This window comes from Haemaphysalis longicornis, unplaced genomic scaffold (assembly GCF_048455015.1).
Source record: "Haemaphysalis longicornis isolate Haplotype H1 unplaced genomic scaffold, Haemaphysalis longicornis Haplotype H1 scaffold_2, whole genome shotgun sequence".
Taxonomy (NCBI): domain Eukaryota; kingdom Metazoa; phylum Arthropoda; class Arachnida; order Ixodida; family Ixodidae; genus Haemaphysalis; species Haemaphysalis longicornis.
Window position 1 is genome coordinate 192,327,246 of NW_027526295.1, and position 15,807 is coordinate 192,343,052.

The following is a 15,807-nucleotide window of genomic DNA, read 5'->3' on the forward strand; positions in this document are numbered from 1 at the left end:
TCCATCACTGAGCTTAAAGGTGAAAGGTGCAACCTGAGCTTGCACTGTCAGCGGCTTACTATACTTCAGAAATCCTTGCTTACGGAATTTTACCTTCACGACATCTCCCACCTTTATGCGGGTCGGCTGCGCACCTTTCCTTCTGTCAAAGTACTGTTTAGCTTTATGCTGCTTCGTGAAGACCTGATTCCGAACATGAGGCAGGAAATTGTCCGATTCTGCTGCCTTTTTACGTATTCTGAAGTTGCTAATATCCACTTTGGAACGAGGCTGACGTCCATGCAGCAAAAAAGCTGGAGAAAGACCTGTCACTGAATGTGGTGTGACCCGATACGACCCAAGAAATTGTGTAATGCTCTTCGAAGCATCCTTGCCTTCAAGTCTGGCTACCTGTAAATGTTCTTTGAGAACTCTGTTAAACCGTTCAATCTGGCCGTTAGCCTGAGGGTAATAATTCGACGATAACACGTGGCGGATACCTTTCTCTTTTAGATACTCTTGCATTTGTTTGGAGACAAACTGGGGTCCATTATCCGTCACTAAAACCTCAGGGAGCCCTTCCCGACTGAAAGACCAGTCCAACAGCTTAATGACATCTTCAGTTGAAATGGAATTTGTGCCCAGAACCTCAGGCCACTTAGAGTAGTAATCGACTAGTGTAACAAGAAATCGGGGGTACGACACATCTAACGGACCGACGATGTCCATTCCCAACTTTTGCCAAGGCCCTTCAGGCCATTCCACTGGCTGCAACGGAGCTACATGAGGCTTAGCAGACTTGTCTGCCAGCTGACAAACGTGACAATGCTTTACATGTTCTTCAACATTGCGATCCATTTGAGGCCACCAGTAACGTTCCCGGAGAAGTTGCTTCGTTCGTACTATTCCTTGATGATTTTCATGTGCTAACTCGAGAAACGTAGGTACCAGTACACAAGGAATGACTACACGGTCATCACGCATGAGTAATCCGTCCACAACAGAAAGTTCATCCCTTACATGAAAGTAAGCAGTTAAATCACTGTGTACCTTTTTCTTATCAGGCCAACCCTTTGACACATACTCTGCTACCTTCTGCAACGTCACATCGGCCTTCGTTGCCAGCTGCACGGTTTCTTTATCGACTACTGATGTTACTAGTGACACTATCTCTTCCTCCTTAACAAGTTCTTGACCAGTCTGAATGGGTAATCTCGATAGAGCGTCAGCCACCAGATTTTCTGACCCTTTGCAATACTCGATGTCAAAATTGTAGTACAGCAGACGAGCTGACCACCGTGAAATCCTTAAAGGTCTCCGACCTGAGTCTCCTGCGGCTAACAAAGCAACTACAGCTTGATGGTCAGTTCTAAGTGTGAACCGTCTGCCCCAAAGAAAAATGTGCCACTTTTCGCACGCGAACAAACAAGCCAGCGCTTCGCGCTCTCCCACAGAGTATTTTCTCTCAGTCTCCGACAAAGTTCTAGATGCAAAGGCTATGGTTTCAAGCCGAGAACCATACCGCTGCTGTAGTACCGCGCCAATTCCCACATCAGATGCGTCGGTAGTTACTACTACAGGCAAGTCAGGATTAAAGACCTTCACAACCGGAGAACATGTGAGGCACGCTTTCAACTGATCGAAACTGCGCTGAGCATCATCAGACCAACAAAATGTCTGACCCTTCCTGAGCATGAGGCGAAGTGGTTCAACTATCTCTGCATAGTTCTTTATGAACTTAGCATAGTATCCTGCAAGACCTAAAAATGATTGCAGTGACTTTAGGTCCGTAGGAGCGGGAGCATGAACTATAGCTTTTACTTTGCTCTCCAAAGGTGAGATGCCCTCAGCCGAAATCTTGTGACCCAAAAAATCAAGTTCCCTGACCGAAAAAAGACATTTGTCGTTCAACTTCATGCCACGTTTGCTATACATGTTAAGACTTCAACCAGGCTCGCGTCATGCTCAGCTTGAGTCTTTCCCCACACAAGAATATCATCAAGATAGCAAACAACATTTTTGCAATTTTTTAAGATCTGAGACATCATTTTTTGAAAAACCGCAGGCGCCGACGCCAGACCAAAACACACCCTCTTAAACCTGAATAAACCTTCATGAGTCACGAAAGTAGTTAAGTCCCTACTGCCCTCTTCCAGCAACAACTGATGATAAGCCGACGCCAAGTCAAGCTTAGAAAAACAAACAGCACCATGAAACATCTGCAACAGCTCTTCAACATGCGGTAAAGGATACCCATCAATGATAATTGCCTTATTCGGTTCCCGGAGGTCCACACACAGCCGAATGTCCCCGTTCTTTTTCCGGACGACGACGAGTGGCGAAACCCACTCCGAGGCGTCGACACGCTCAATGACATCATTGTCCTCGAGGCGTCGCAGCTCGCTGGACACTGGATCACGGAGAGCAAGAGGCAATCTTCGTAGCTTAGATGCAACTGGAGTCACACCTGGCCGCCGTTGGATCTTATGCGAGACGTCCTTGACAAGACCCAACTCGCCGTTGAAGAGATGTTCGAAACCCGGGGGCACGTTCACGGGACACTGCACTGCACACACCGATGCTAGTCGACACGTAAGAGACGCACCGTCGATCTGAATGCCCAGTTGCTGGATGGCGTCGAGCCCCAAAAGAGATGTCCCTTTGTCGGTGACGTAGAATGTGACGGAGCAAGACCGTTGCAAGACTTGAACAGGAGCTTGGAATGAGCCGCGGATGCCGATACGTTGTTTGGAAAAATTCCACAAGTTGACGGAAGCCTTGGACAGCGCATGCTGTTTACTGAAGTGACGCTTGAAATCTTCGACAGTCATCAACGACACGGATGCTCCGGTATCGACTAAGAGTTGCATGGTCACTCCGCTGACTTCGGCTTGAACGACTAAGTCCTTTCTTGGAGGATTGTTGACGCTGACTTCAGCTTGGACGACTAAGTCCTTTCTAGAAGAAGTGCTGACTGTTAAGACGGAAGATCTTGCGGGTGCGTTGATCTCCGTGGATGCTGGATGCTCTACAGGTTCCGGTGTCGAAGCGGATCCCGTAGCTTCCTTCGAAGAAACTCGATGCACTGGTGCCGGCTTACGGCACATCGATGCGAAATGTCCCCACTTATTACAAGAGTTGCAGCGCCGATTTCGGGCTGGACAATTTTGAAATGCTGAATTATGCCATTTATTTCCGCATCGTTCGCACAACTGAAGCTTGCCTGCAAACTTCTGCTGAACTGTACCGCGGAGCTCTACAGCTGACTGCGGATGGAAACGTCCATCTTGGAGGCCACCATCTTGCCTTCCCGAACCCGGTGGAATGACGTCACGGCCTCCCCGGCTGGCCAGGCCATCTTGAATTCCTGTGCCGCCATCTTGAGCGCGCCGGCCTCCCCGGCGGCCCAAGCCATCTTGATTCTCCACGCCGCCATCTTGAGCGCGGCGGCTTCCCCGACTGTCATCTTCCGCGACGCCACCTTCTCCTCGTCGACCTACTGCTTGTACTTGATGCGAACCGAAGGCTTGGTTCGCCAACGACAAAGATTCAAAACTCCGACCAATCTCTTCAGCTTTCTCCAAAGACAACCTTTCGCCATGTGCGAGCAGCTTTTCTCTAACCTGGGGGTTAGACGTTCCATGTATGATTTGATCTCGGACGCGCTCCGCGTACGTCAGCCCGAACTTACAACGTACGGCTTTCTCCTTTAGAGCGGTCACGTATTCTAAAAAACTTTCCCCCCGAAATTGACGACGGCTTGTGAACTCATGTCGTTCAACAAGCGTATTTGTGGACGCAGCGAAGAGCCGGTCCAGCTGCTCCAAAAGTTGGTCGAATTTCGAAATGGCCGGAGCCGAGGATGCGGTCACACTACAGTCGGTCGCGGAGTCGGTCACGATAGGGCTGGTTACGTTAGCGTCGGTCACGTTACTGGCGGCGTCCCTCCTTGCTTCGTCCTGCTCCGCCTCAGCAAAATACCTTCGTTGCCCCTCCCTACCCAAAACACTGACGAGCGCCGACGCGCGTCGTCCGTCATTCCAGTCGCTGCCGCCAGCCGCCTCGAGATGGGCCTGAAACAATTTTTTCCAGTTATGCCACGGAATCGGAGGCGGCCCCGGCAATTCGAGGAAAACGGGCAGGTTATCGAAGAGGCCCATGCTGCCAAGCAGGAAGGAGAGAGACGCAGGAGCAGAAGTAGAAGAACGAAGTAGGGCGAGGCCTAAACGACGGTTCGACAAGCGTCAGCACAAAGAACGCTAGGCCTCGCGACGCCAGACGCGCCGGACAGTCACACTCGAGCGAGGTCAAACGCACTCACGTTTTCATTCTGCCGGACCCGTCGACGATGTCGTCGCAGCAGAAGAAAAGCATCCCATCCTCGTCGCCAAAAAGATGTTGTGTCGTGGGCGACGGCGAGCGGCCTCGGCAGCGACGGGAGCGAAGGCCGGCCGCCGGGCCCACGCACAAGCCCAAGAAGAAAGAGTGCGGCCTGCTCGCCGCCAAAAAGATGTTGTGTCGTGGGCGACGGCGAGCGGCCTCGGCAGCGACGGGAGCGAAGGCCGGCCGCCGGGCCCACCCACAAGCCCAAGAAGAAAGAGTGCGGCCTGCTCGTACCACGACCAAAACCCAAAGAGAACGTTTATTGTTCGACAAGACGACACCTAGACGCATACGCACGTGACCCGTCACGTGCGACCACAGCAACGACATCTAGTTACAATTAACACAACCAAGCGCCCACAGTGAGCGGGCGCTCCACTAGAGGGCGCCACTACACCACACTAGCAAACTATTACAGTGAGTTTTAGAGCGTAGGCAGCCATTATGGACTTTATAAGTCGATTTAAAATGAAGTTCCTCGTTGGTTTTCCTGAATGAAGAGCTAGTACTACGCTTAGGGAGTCTGTAAAAATAATGGAACTGTGTATTCTGTTTTGTGTAATGTGTTCCACAGTTGTTAAAATGCCGTGTGCCTCTGCTGTGAAAATACAGGTACTTTTGTTCATTGTCTTTGTGATAGCAAAGTTTGGGCCATGTGCAGCGCATGACACAGAATTAGCAGACTTGGAGGCATCTGTGTAAAACGTTGTGTAGGGATATTTATGCCGTAGGTGTAGGAAATGCTGTAAGACGAGTTCTCTTGGTGCAGTTTTTTTGTTAATGGCTCGAAAAGATAAATCACAAGAAACCGGGGACATTTCCCAAGGAGCGACAAGGTCTGTGATCGAAGTTCTGTAAGTCTCGGTAAGAGAAATCCCAAGCTCCTCCGCTTGCACTTCACGCACTGGCGAGGAAATTGCCCATCCGACCAGACATCATGTATGTCGACGCGGCAGAATACCGCCATCACGAAGGCTATGCCCTCGCAGCCATCAACAGCCCGGATAGCCCCCCTGTTACCTCTCTTACCGTGCGTACCACCTCCCCAGCGGCGGCGGAGGAGGCTGCAATAGCACTTGCGTTAACGACCCGGCCTACCCCAACAATTATAATCACAGATTCGAAAACGGCCATTCAAAATTTCGCCCGTGGGTCAATTTCCCTCGCGGCATCCAAAATCCTCTCCAAAAATCCCCCGACCTCTCCGGTCGAACTCATTTGGACCCCGGCGCACACTGGTCTGGGAGGGAACGAGGCGGCCCACAATGTGGCACGAGGGCTTACTATCCGTGCCGGGGCTAGCATCACCCCCTACCATGGTGCTCGATCCGCGAGGGACCGACCTATCACCTATCACGACATCGTCGTGCATTACCGCCTCGCCCGCCGCCATTATCCCCCCGCTCATCCAGGGCTTAGCAACTATCAGGAACGTCTCTGGCGACTTTTACAAACGAATACCCTCGCTTGTCGGGCAGTACTGCATCGCATCTACCCCGCACAGTATCCCTCACCGAACTGCCTCCTCTGTGGCGCCCCCGCCACACTTGTCCACTCCATGTGGGCATGCCCCCAAGACCCCTTCCAGTATGTAAATAGTGATGAGCAGTGGGAGCGTGCGCTGGGCAGCTCGGACCTGGACGTGCAAACACTCCTGGTCACAAGAGCTGCCACCGTCGCCGCCAGACTCCAACCGGTGGCCACCACGCATTGCTAAACCACAAGACTCAATAAAAGTGTTTCTCTCTCTCTCTCTCTCTCACTCTCAACGAGAAGGGCAGAGATATAGACGGCCGACTGAGAAACAAGTGCATGGCAGAGCTGTCGTGGATAATAAGTGAGGAAGGATGATTTTTTTATAGATGTTGTCTTCACAAAAAGAACCGTTATGATTGGCTGCGACGAAAGTGAAAATCAATGGGACAAGGCTGTAAGGAAGATGGCTACGGTCGAGTAGATCAGGCTCGGCTCACTCAAATATCTTAATGACGTGCTTTGAAACGTCACAAAGAGAGAGAGAGAGAGAGAGAGAGAGAGAGAGAGAGAGAGAGAGAGAGAGAGAGAGAGAGAGAGAGAGAGAGGGGGGGGGGAGGCAAATGACGGATAAACGCAAGTTTTTTTTATTATTTCTTAGGAAACAAGGCATTATTGGCCGTCGAACAAAAGCCGAGAAAGCTGAAAAACGTGTTATCTTTCATTTAAAAGATGTCCAGCGTTTAATGTCTCCTTAATGGAGCATTTGATTCTCACCCACTGAAAACTTTCTGCTGGCACGTACCGCTACTTTGCAGAGCAAATATGAATAAAATAACCGGAAAGTTATGTATGAAGCGTCTAGTGAGTCGTGAATTTTATTTTTTAATGGAGATTTCAGGTTTTTATTTACTTCCTTTGGCCCTTTATCACCTTCTGTCCCTCCTCCACCTTTTTCTAAGGCGCACGCCGTAGGTGCGTCATCAAACGTGGAAAGTGACCGTAGTCGTAGCTGTCGGCGTCGGCACCAATGACACAAAAATGGCCGCCGCTTAAAAACATAAACGAACTGGTTCATGCGAGATTTGAACCCGGCCCACCAGAAGAGTAGCCAGGCGCGTTAAGCACAGCGCTGACCTTCTAGTATGGAATAAGATTTCTTTCGCGCCATTTTGCCACAGGGAATAAGGAACATGAACAGACAAAACAGTTGCTATAGATACGACAGAGAAAGCAAGTAAACAAAAGAAAGCGATATGAGGCGGGTGGCTTCATGTTATGCAGAAGACTGTAGAGGCTGTTAAGTTCGGGCGCCGGTGATCCATGCATAGGCGTTGCCTCCGCTTGTAGCTGCCATGCTGTGTTACTTTCATGCAGCCGCAGGGACGCGAAGTTGGGGGCCGCCGAGTGCATACTTTGTGTTCCTTCCTTTTGTGTGGCAAAAAACAAAGGTGCTTAGCCCGAGTACCTCTGTTGCGTTTGTATGCGGTCAGCTCGACCGGGCGGTCTCAGTGAATGGTGGATGGGTGCACAGCATTGCAGTGAAAACAGTTCCGGCGCGTGGTTCCTTGTCGGACAGCTGTCAAGGTTGACAGCTAACGGGAAGCGAAAGGATGCCGTCCCTTAGTGTCGAAAAGGCGCGCGGCGTAGACTTTGATGATTTTACGAAGCCGGCGTAGGTGCTGTTCGTTTATGGGTCATTCGCCTCTAGAATGCTCGCCTGAGTTTGGAGCAGCTCTTCCCGCCAGTCAGGAGGCGGGCAGCGGCGTCCCTTACTCTGGGGAAGGGATTAGCCCACGACTCCCTCATTGTGCCAGCGCGCGAGGGGACAAAGGCGAGGCGGCAAGGCGAGGACACTGTAGGGTGTTAGCCGCGCGAAGGCCGCTCTAAGCGTTCGGCTTTGGCTTTGGGCAGGAGCCGCCCGCTTAACGTAGTGGTTCGACCACTCCGCGCGGTCAGTGACTTTATGTGGCAGATGTCATGTATTTGCTTGTCGGTTGCAATAACGTGCGCGTGAAACGTACATGAGAGTGCATGAGAGAGCGTGTTGGGTCATGTGACCGCAGGTGGGGACATGTTTAGGATTGGTTGGTTCTTAAGGCCACTACGTGGTCCATATGAATCATGTTGAAAAGGGTTTTCGCTCTTTCTTGAACTCCCGGAGAGGTAGGGGCGAAAGGCTTTCTAGGCGAGACGAGTGCAGAGGTGAAGGTGGGCGACGGGGCGACGGCAAGCGGGGTGCACGATGTGAGACTTGGAGCGGCGGCGATGAGCGTCAGAGGCATTCTCCGGATTTTGTCCGGGGTCGGTCGAGGGGATCTAGTTCAGTATAGATCTTGGCCGAACAGGATGCTGCGGGCAGAGTGACAAAGTAACCGTCATTCTGTCCTGATGTAAACACTTGGAGTGTAAACAGCGTAAATAAACCTAATATACAACAAGAAAGGCAGTCCTCATCCCTAACCTGCTTCAAGCATAGGACGTCGGCCATCCTAGCGAGTCGAGATCTTCCTCTCGGCTCGAGCATCAAAAGAGGCTCATTATTTCGTCTTCATCATTCACCAAGAAGATGGAGAGGCGAAATCTAACTGAGGCCAGTTTTGGAAACGAAGCCCAACAGTTTCTTGTAGATGGGGCCATGCACACTGATGATCTGATTGTAGGGTTTAACGCGCCGACGCAACGCAGGCGATGAGGCGCGCCGTAGTGGAGGGCTCCGGATTAATTTTGACCACCTGGGGATCTTTAACGTGCGCCGAAATCTCGTACACACGGGCGTTTTTGCTTTTCGCCTCCATCAGAAAAGCGGCCGCCGCAGCCGGGAATCGAACCCGCGACCCCGTGCTCAGCAGCGCAACGCCTTAGCCACTGAGCCACCGCGGCGGGTGGGGCCATGCACACACCGATGAATATCGGGAGGGCGGCCTGGGCATGTCCTGTGGCCTCCATGTGTCGGGCTCGGGAGCCCTGGACACATCCCTAGGAAGTGTTCCAAATTCGCTTCTGCAACAGGGGCAGTAAGCCAGTGGCAGACCGAAGAGGGAACAAGGATCAGTCTGCGCCATTACAAGTGCACGTGGCGGCATGCGCGTTGTGGGGGAATGCCTGCCGGAGTGCTTCGCGTCAACACAGGAGAAAAAAGAAGAAAGAGGCGTATACACCATGTAGCAGCAAAGAAGTCCTTGATAATCGCCTTCAAACTCGTAGCGGCGGTCCCTTTTCCGATGGAGGAGAAAAGCGAAAACGCCCGTGTGTTCGAGATTTCGGCGCTCGTTAAAGATCCCCAGGTGGTCAAAATGTTAATCCGGAGCCCTTCTCTACGGCGCGCCTCATCGAATGCGCTGCGTCGGTATACGTTCAACCTCATAATCAACCAATTAACGCGGTCATAGACGCGCTGCTGAGACAATTATCAGGGGCATCGAAGATACACAAAGCGTCAAACATTTCACGAGTGTCCTTATTAAAACAGCGTAATAGTCATGTCTTGTCAAAGAGTAGAGCGCACAAGCACCGGCGGCAATGGCCAGTTGCTGCCGCCAGTTGCAGGGCCAATTGCAGGGTCAGTTGCGGCAAAGCTATAGGCCCTGCGGCTAGCGCTCGTGCAGCTTCACGCTGCTTCCTAAGCCTTTCATTGACGCACCTGCCTGGCTGGGCGATGTAACATTTCCCGCAGGAATGTGGCTTTTGTACACTACGCCCAGATTGCAACCAACAAACTGCGTGACGCCACCTGTTGGTGCAGCGGTTGTTGTTTTTTCTCGCTGTTCAGAGGTATGCACATTCGTGCTAGATTTTCCGGGGCTAAAAAAAAAAAAAAAAAAAAACGACGTGCGCACCACCCATGCACACTTTCCGGTCACCTTTTCTCTCCCTCGCCTGCTCCTGAGTGAAACCCCACTTGCGCCACTGTCGGCCACAAAATGTAGTTTCAATGAAATTCAAGGCAGGCTGGGCATATCGACGTATCTGAGGTGTACAAGTGAGAAGTATCTGTACTGGGGCGGTATTCTCATGTTTCGTACGTTTTGTGTCCGTTTCAAAAGTGTCCGCTCTGAGCAAGCCCTGATTGGCTAAAAGCGAACCTCCGGATGTGACGCCATGCAAGCACGGCGGAGCTATGAGACGCGGCTTTCAGAAGCAGACGATTTGGAGCAGACGATTTTTCGTCACCTTGTTGTTGGTTCGCTGGCGGAACAATAAACACATAAAAGGTAGTTTAAAATAGGTTTAGTCGTTTAAAACGTGTTTACGGGAACAGTTGCGCAAACGTAAACCCAAAGCCCCCCTACAACTGGAAGTATATATATGCCACAACAAAACGGACGCAAAACAGACGCTTTCAAAACGGACAAACACGGCACCCCTGGATACAATTTTGCGCACGCATCCGATATACTTGCCGGAACTGCATTTGCTTTTCGCAGGCATATGGCGCTTGTCTGTGCTTAACGTCAACGTATCTTGCCCAGCACTAGGACTATTTTAAAAGCGGCTGGCACAAGGCTGGAGGCAGCGAAAAGCAGGAAGAGCTTGAATTCTGCAGTGTTAAGTGTCCATAAAAAGGTCAACGGCTCTTCCTGCTGTCACGTATTTATCGTGCGGCGGGAAGCGTCGCGTGTATGTTTGCTACGTCAGAGCAGCATCCGTAACTACACGAAATGTAAGGGACTTGCGAAGCCAGCGTTGTACCAGTATGGAAGTAGCTTTTAAAAGCTGTCACTCTGTTTGCGACATCCAGGAAACTGGAGTGCGCTCCGATGAGACCACGGCAGCTGCGTTATAGGAATTTTTAGCCGACTGTCAGGTAAGGGTCTCTCACTCGGCTTGCCTCCCAAGCGGATGTTATGCTTTTCTCAAACAAGTGTCTTGACTGTCCGCTCGTCGTGCTTAGTGTCGCTGATGCATGGGGCGAAATTCGCCTACTGCGACTTCGCTGTAGTTGACCGACCAGAGGTTTGCGTGGGTATAATCTTCAAATAAAAGAGGCTCTTTTTACTTCATTGGGTAAGAAATAATAGCTGAGAGTAACGCGCTCGTTAAAGACATTCCCGTAACAATATTTTAATTGTGTATCTAATGCTAGTAATGAATTGGTAATAGCGCTGTAATACTTCGAGACTTGTTAAGTAAGTACAGTCTTGTTCATATTGGTTGAGAGAAAGGAAGCAGTGTTTAGTTTATGAATTTCAAACGTAGCTCTGGTGCTTTCCATGGATATTTTAATTTTTGTCAATGACCCTTATTGCAAAGCCCCTGCTTGCATCGGATCATAGGAAGAAGTGTGTTTCGCCTCCGATAGCAGCGATCACAGTCTAAAAGCAGACGTGTATGCGAAGAGGTTTTTCAACTTATATTTTGGCTCGTCTGCAGAGTACCGTTGCTGTTATTGTACATTGTTCAGCAGTGGGCTGCTGTGTGCGTCGTTTAGTCTGAAAACCGAGCTGGGCCATGGGCAAAGATGATAACAGTCCCTCTTCTCCTCTCGGCTGGCGAAATCGAGACATAACAGAGCAAAAGCCGCGTCACACCAGGAAGGAGCTTTGTGCCGATCATAACTCTTTTGCATGCGTAATCATGCGAACAAAAATTAAAATTTCAACACCCAGTATACGCACACGTTAAAAAACCGTTCGATAATGCCCCATCAGAAACAATAATACGTCTCTTGAGAGAAAGGGGCCTTTGTGGGAGGCTAAGTAGGTTTCTGGAGGGCTTTCTGCTGGAACGTTCCTATAAGGTATGGGTGGGAGAAGAGTTCTCTAGCCCTCGAGTGCTCCAGTGAGGTGTCCCCCAGGGCGCCGTCTTAAGCCCGATACTGTTCAACATCTTGGATGTATCTACTTTTTCCCCAACTCCCATTACCTAATCCCTCTCCCCTAGACACCAAAATTCGCTAAAGCATAACATGGCATCTTTGTATCCCTTGTACATAAAATAAATGCGTATTACCACCATCACCACCTACGCACACGCCAGCGACGGACATCCACCAAGAAATCATACCTTTTGACACTTAAGCTCGTACAACGAACGGACAACGAACTATAGGGTTGAAAATATTGCCGCAAAGGAATGGATGTACCAGCGACAAGTAATTTTTCATTTAACTAACAAAAAAAGCACGCAGTTTAATTTTCTTACTTTTCCTGTAATTTTTTTCCACACACCCCAGCGAAGAAGACGACAATTCCTTGGCCTCTTCGCTAAAAACAACAGGGAGCATCATCATCATCGTACCAGTTGCTTCGCTGGAAGCTAAGACGAAGAACAGCCCGCTAAAGGTGAGCAAAGTCGGACATAAGTCTTTTACTCGGAGATTTCTTGTTTCCATGTGTCCGGTAATAGTCCTCGCATACGTTAAGGTGGGATTGGAACGGGGTAAACGTGCCTTATGAAGTTATAGGACGTCAGTTCTACCCCTGCCGCGGCGGCCACCTTTCTGATGTAGGCGAAAAGCGAAAACGCCCGTGTGTTCGATATTTCGGCGCACGTTAAAGATCCCCAGGTGGTCGAAATTAATCCGGAGCCTTCTATTCACTACGGCAAGCATCATAGCCCAGGTGTACCTTCGGCGCTGTAAACCCCGTTCCCCTTTTATGCAGTTAACATCAAGGAGGGATGAGAATGACAAAGTAATAAAGAATATGTATCATGTACTAAAAATAGCCGACGAATTTTATGCAGAACTCTACGCTTCTGACCCTGACTCAGAGACTTGTCATTACTGATGTGCAGCTTCCGCCTGATGTGCAGGTAGCAACGGTGCCCAACGCGATGAAGAAGGGTAAGAGTGCGGGAGATGACAGAATTACGGCCGATATGTCGAGCCTTGGTGGGGACACTGCGCTAACAAAGCTTGCAGACCTATTCTCGAGGTGACTGAGTACTGTACGGCGCCAGGAGGGGAGAAAAACGCGAATTTAGTTATTCTACATAAGCAAGGTGATGCCAAGGCGCTTAGAAATTACAGACCCACCAGCCTTTATTCCTTTATTTATTGGGTATTACCCCTTAAAAAACAAAACAAAAGAAGGTGGGGCACAAAATAGGTTCCAGCCAAGTCATGGAACCCAATAAAAAATAAATGAAAAGGGGGTTGTGCTCGAAAAGTTTGGTCGCTGGATTAGAAATAAACACAGAAAAATCAATGGTTACGTTTGAAAAGCATGCCAGGGAACGTAACTTCAAGGTAGGTAGCGAAATATTGGAAATAGTAGGCGATTACGTCTATCACGGGGAAGGCATATAAATATAAGTGCTAATTCCAACCATTAAAAGTAAATTACCATCAGAATAAGCATGGGGTGCGCTACTTTGGTAGAAATTCTGAGTAAGCTTTCCCTGTCACTGAAAAAGCTGGTATATAACCAATGCGTTCTTCCAGTAAGGACATACGGGGCAGAAACTTGGGGTCTCACAAAGTAACGTGAAAGGCAACTTAGATAGGCCCAACGGGATATGGAAAAAAGAGTGCTTGGGATCACGCTTAGGGATACGAGAACGTCTGCGTGGATTAGGGAACAGACTAGGGTGGAAGACATTCCAGTTCTAATTAGACGAAGGAAATGGGCATAGGCGGATCACGTAATGCGCATGGGGGACAACCATCCGTTTAACGGAGTGGCTGCAGCCAAGAGACGGTAGACGCAATACAGGTCGGCCAAGGACTCGATGGAGAGGGAGGAGCTATGGAAATGCGGATGCCAAGGGTGGAGTCAGCTAGCACTCGATAGACGGGGCCGTAGATACTAGGGAGGGGCTTTCGTCCTCCACTGGACACAAACAGGACGGTGATAATGATGATGATGATGGTGATGACGGCGACGACGACGACGACGACGACGACGACGACGACGAAGAAGAAGAAGAAGAAGAAGAAGAAGAAGAAGAAGAAGAAGAAGAAGAAGAAGAAGAAGAAGAAGAAGAATGAGGAGGAGGAGGAGGAGGAGGAGGAGGAGGAGAGGAAGAAGAAGGAGGAGGAGGGGGAGGAGGAGGAGGAGGAGAAGAAGAAGAAGAAGAAGAAGAAGAAGAAGAAGAAGAAGAAGAAGAAGAAGAAGAAGAAGAAGAAGGAAAATAAAAAGGAAAAGAAGACGGAGGAGAAGAAGAAGAAGAAGGAGAATCGAGGAGGGAACCACGTACTGTTGGGCTGCCCCGGCTGTGGGCCTTTGCGTTATATCTGTAGCAATCAGTTGGATTCGCAGTTGTTGGAGAAGGAACTATGTGCGCTCAATAAGGTCCGGTTTTGTTTAGTTTAAACGATCCGGTCCTATTTTTTGTTACAAGAGAAAACCTCTAAAGCCTTCATACGATCAGCGACTCATTCGCGCACACTCGCACATGCACGCACAGTGCTTCGACGTCTGTTTGTGTTGTAATGTTTTGCAAATATGATGAATGTAACCACAAACAAGACTTAACGATAGGAAAAAATATTTTCGTTGGCATGAAAGTAGCAGTAAGTTGAAAATACTACTTCTCGGTTCTGGGCGCCCAAGTAGTTTTTTTTTTTTTCTTAGACTAAGAAAAGCCTCAGATCGGTACGCTTCAAGCATGCTCGTTGTGCTGCCAAGAAAATCAGTTGTACAAAAAAAGCTACAAGTTGTGGTCGTAGCGAGCGCGAGGCGGGGAGCACGCGTCGGGAAAAGAAAACCGCGGTGCGGGAGGAGGGCCTGAGGAGGGCTCTGACAGAGGGTGATGCAGTGCACGCCGGGAAAAGGAAGCAGCAGTGCCAGAGGAGGGTGGGCCGCTTCCGCACATGAAATCCTTGAGAAATGAGTGCACCGACAGAGGCGAACAGGGGGGTCCTGGCAATGACAAGCGAGCGGAACGAACTACGGAGGGGGTCGTCCAGGGGGTTCGTCAGGGGGCGACGGGTGCGGCAGCAATGTTTAGTTAACAGAAAGCTCAACAGCAGATCACCACAAGGTCCAGCTAGTCTTTCGCCTTCGCATTCTTAGAGGGTTTCGAGCATCCCCGTAAACTATTAGAACAGGAGGTAGCCGACGATCGCCGTAATGTTTATGTACGTGGGTGCCGGCCGAACTGGTAGCCTGCTCACAAGACGGCAATACTAACTTGATGCGCTAAACTTTTTCCAGGTGGTGGAATTTGGTTCGTCCTCATCGGCCTGAAAAAAATGTTGTGCCTTGGAGGAATGCTCGCAGTTACTGCGTATTAACGCGAATCTTTCTATGTTTTACTTGTGGCGGCGTGGAAAAAAAAACGCAATACAGGAGAACGAACTTGGCACAATCGGTTTCTACAAAGGACGCCTGATGATGATAAAAATGATGATAATGATGATGATGATGAAACCCGGCCGCAGCTTTCACCGATACAAATGTAAAGACCACAATCCAATCAGCCGAAGTACAAATCAACGACAACGCTGAGCAAACCAAGCGGGCACATTCAGATGACCCAATCACAAATTTTCTATAGTATTACTATTGATTTTCTATAGTATTACTATAGAAAATCACACCATTACCACATTCGGTTAGCTTCGCGTTGTCGTAGATTTGGACTATCGCTGACCAGATTGTGGACTTCGCATTTGTATCGGTGGAAGCTTCGCGTTTGATCCCTTTCATCCACCAAGTGGCCGTAGATTTTTTTGTTATCCTTCGGACGCCGTACAGAACTCTGCAATTAAAAAACCACCCCCATCCTCACGCAGTAAACAGGTGATTATAATTTTAGCCTGTAATTAAAGCAGAGGTGTTGTGTGTACTCTGAAAAGTCAAGAACTGTTACCTCGTAAACAAGAAACTCAATTTAGTATAGTCAGTACTAAGTTTAAGTCATGTAAGCCACCACATTTTTGGCTAAACGCTGCTAAGTTCTGTCCGGGTTGTAAATCACACCGGAGCCGGTGCGCCAATTCCCGCGTGTAGAAAAGTAACTCACCACCTCTTTCCGATTCAGTTTTCTGTTTTCCGTCATGAATCAATGGGAATCTGCATCACA

General features: G+C 49.6%; 2 protein-coding genes and 1 long non-coding RNA gene across 3 annotated transcripts in view; 1 reads left to right on the forward strand and 2 right to left on the reverse strand.

The window, feature by feature from the left end:
- The window catches only part of LOC144169703 (protein max-like), an 86,259-nt gene that overhangs the window by 41,603 nt on the left and 28,849 nt on the right, over window positions 1-15,807 (reverse strand). The window lies entirely within an intron of this gene.
- Window positions 2,019-4,452, reverse strand: LOC144169700 (uncharacterized). The gene is made up of 2 exons (XR_013322498.1): window positions 4,301-4,452; window positions 2,019-4,052 (listed from the first exon to the last, which is right to left on the reverse strand). It is a non-coding gene; the product is annotated as an uncharacterized LOC144169700 (long non-coding RNA).
- Window positions 10,521-15,807, forward strand: part of LOC144169702 (uncharacterized) — a 74,465-nt gene continuing 69,178 nt past the window's right edge. The window contains exons 1-2 of the mRNA XM_077699002.1: window positions 10,521-10,642; window positions 12,011-12,119. The gene's annotated coding sequence lies outside the window, so the exon portion shown is untranslated. The remainder of the gene's footprint in view (window positions 10,643-12,010; window positions 12,120-15,807) is intronic.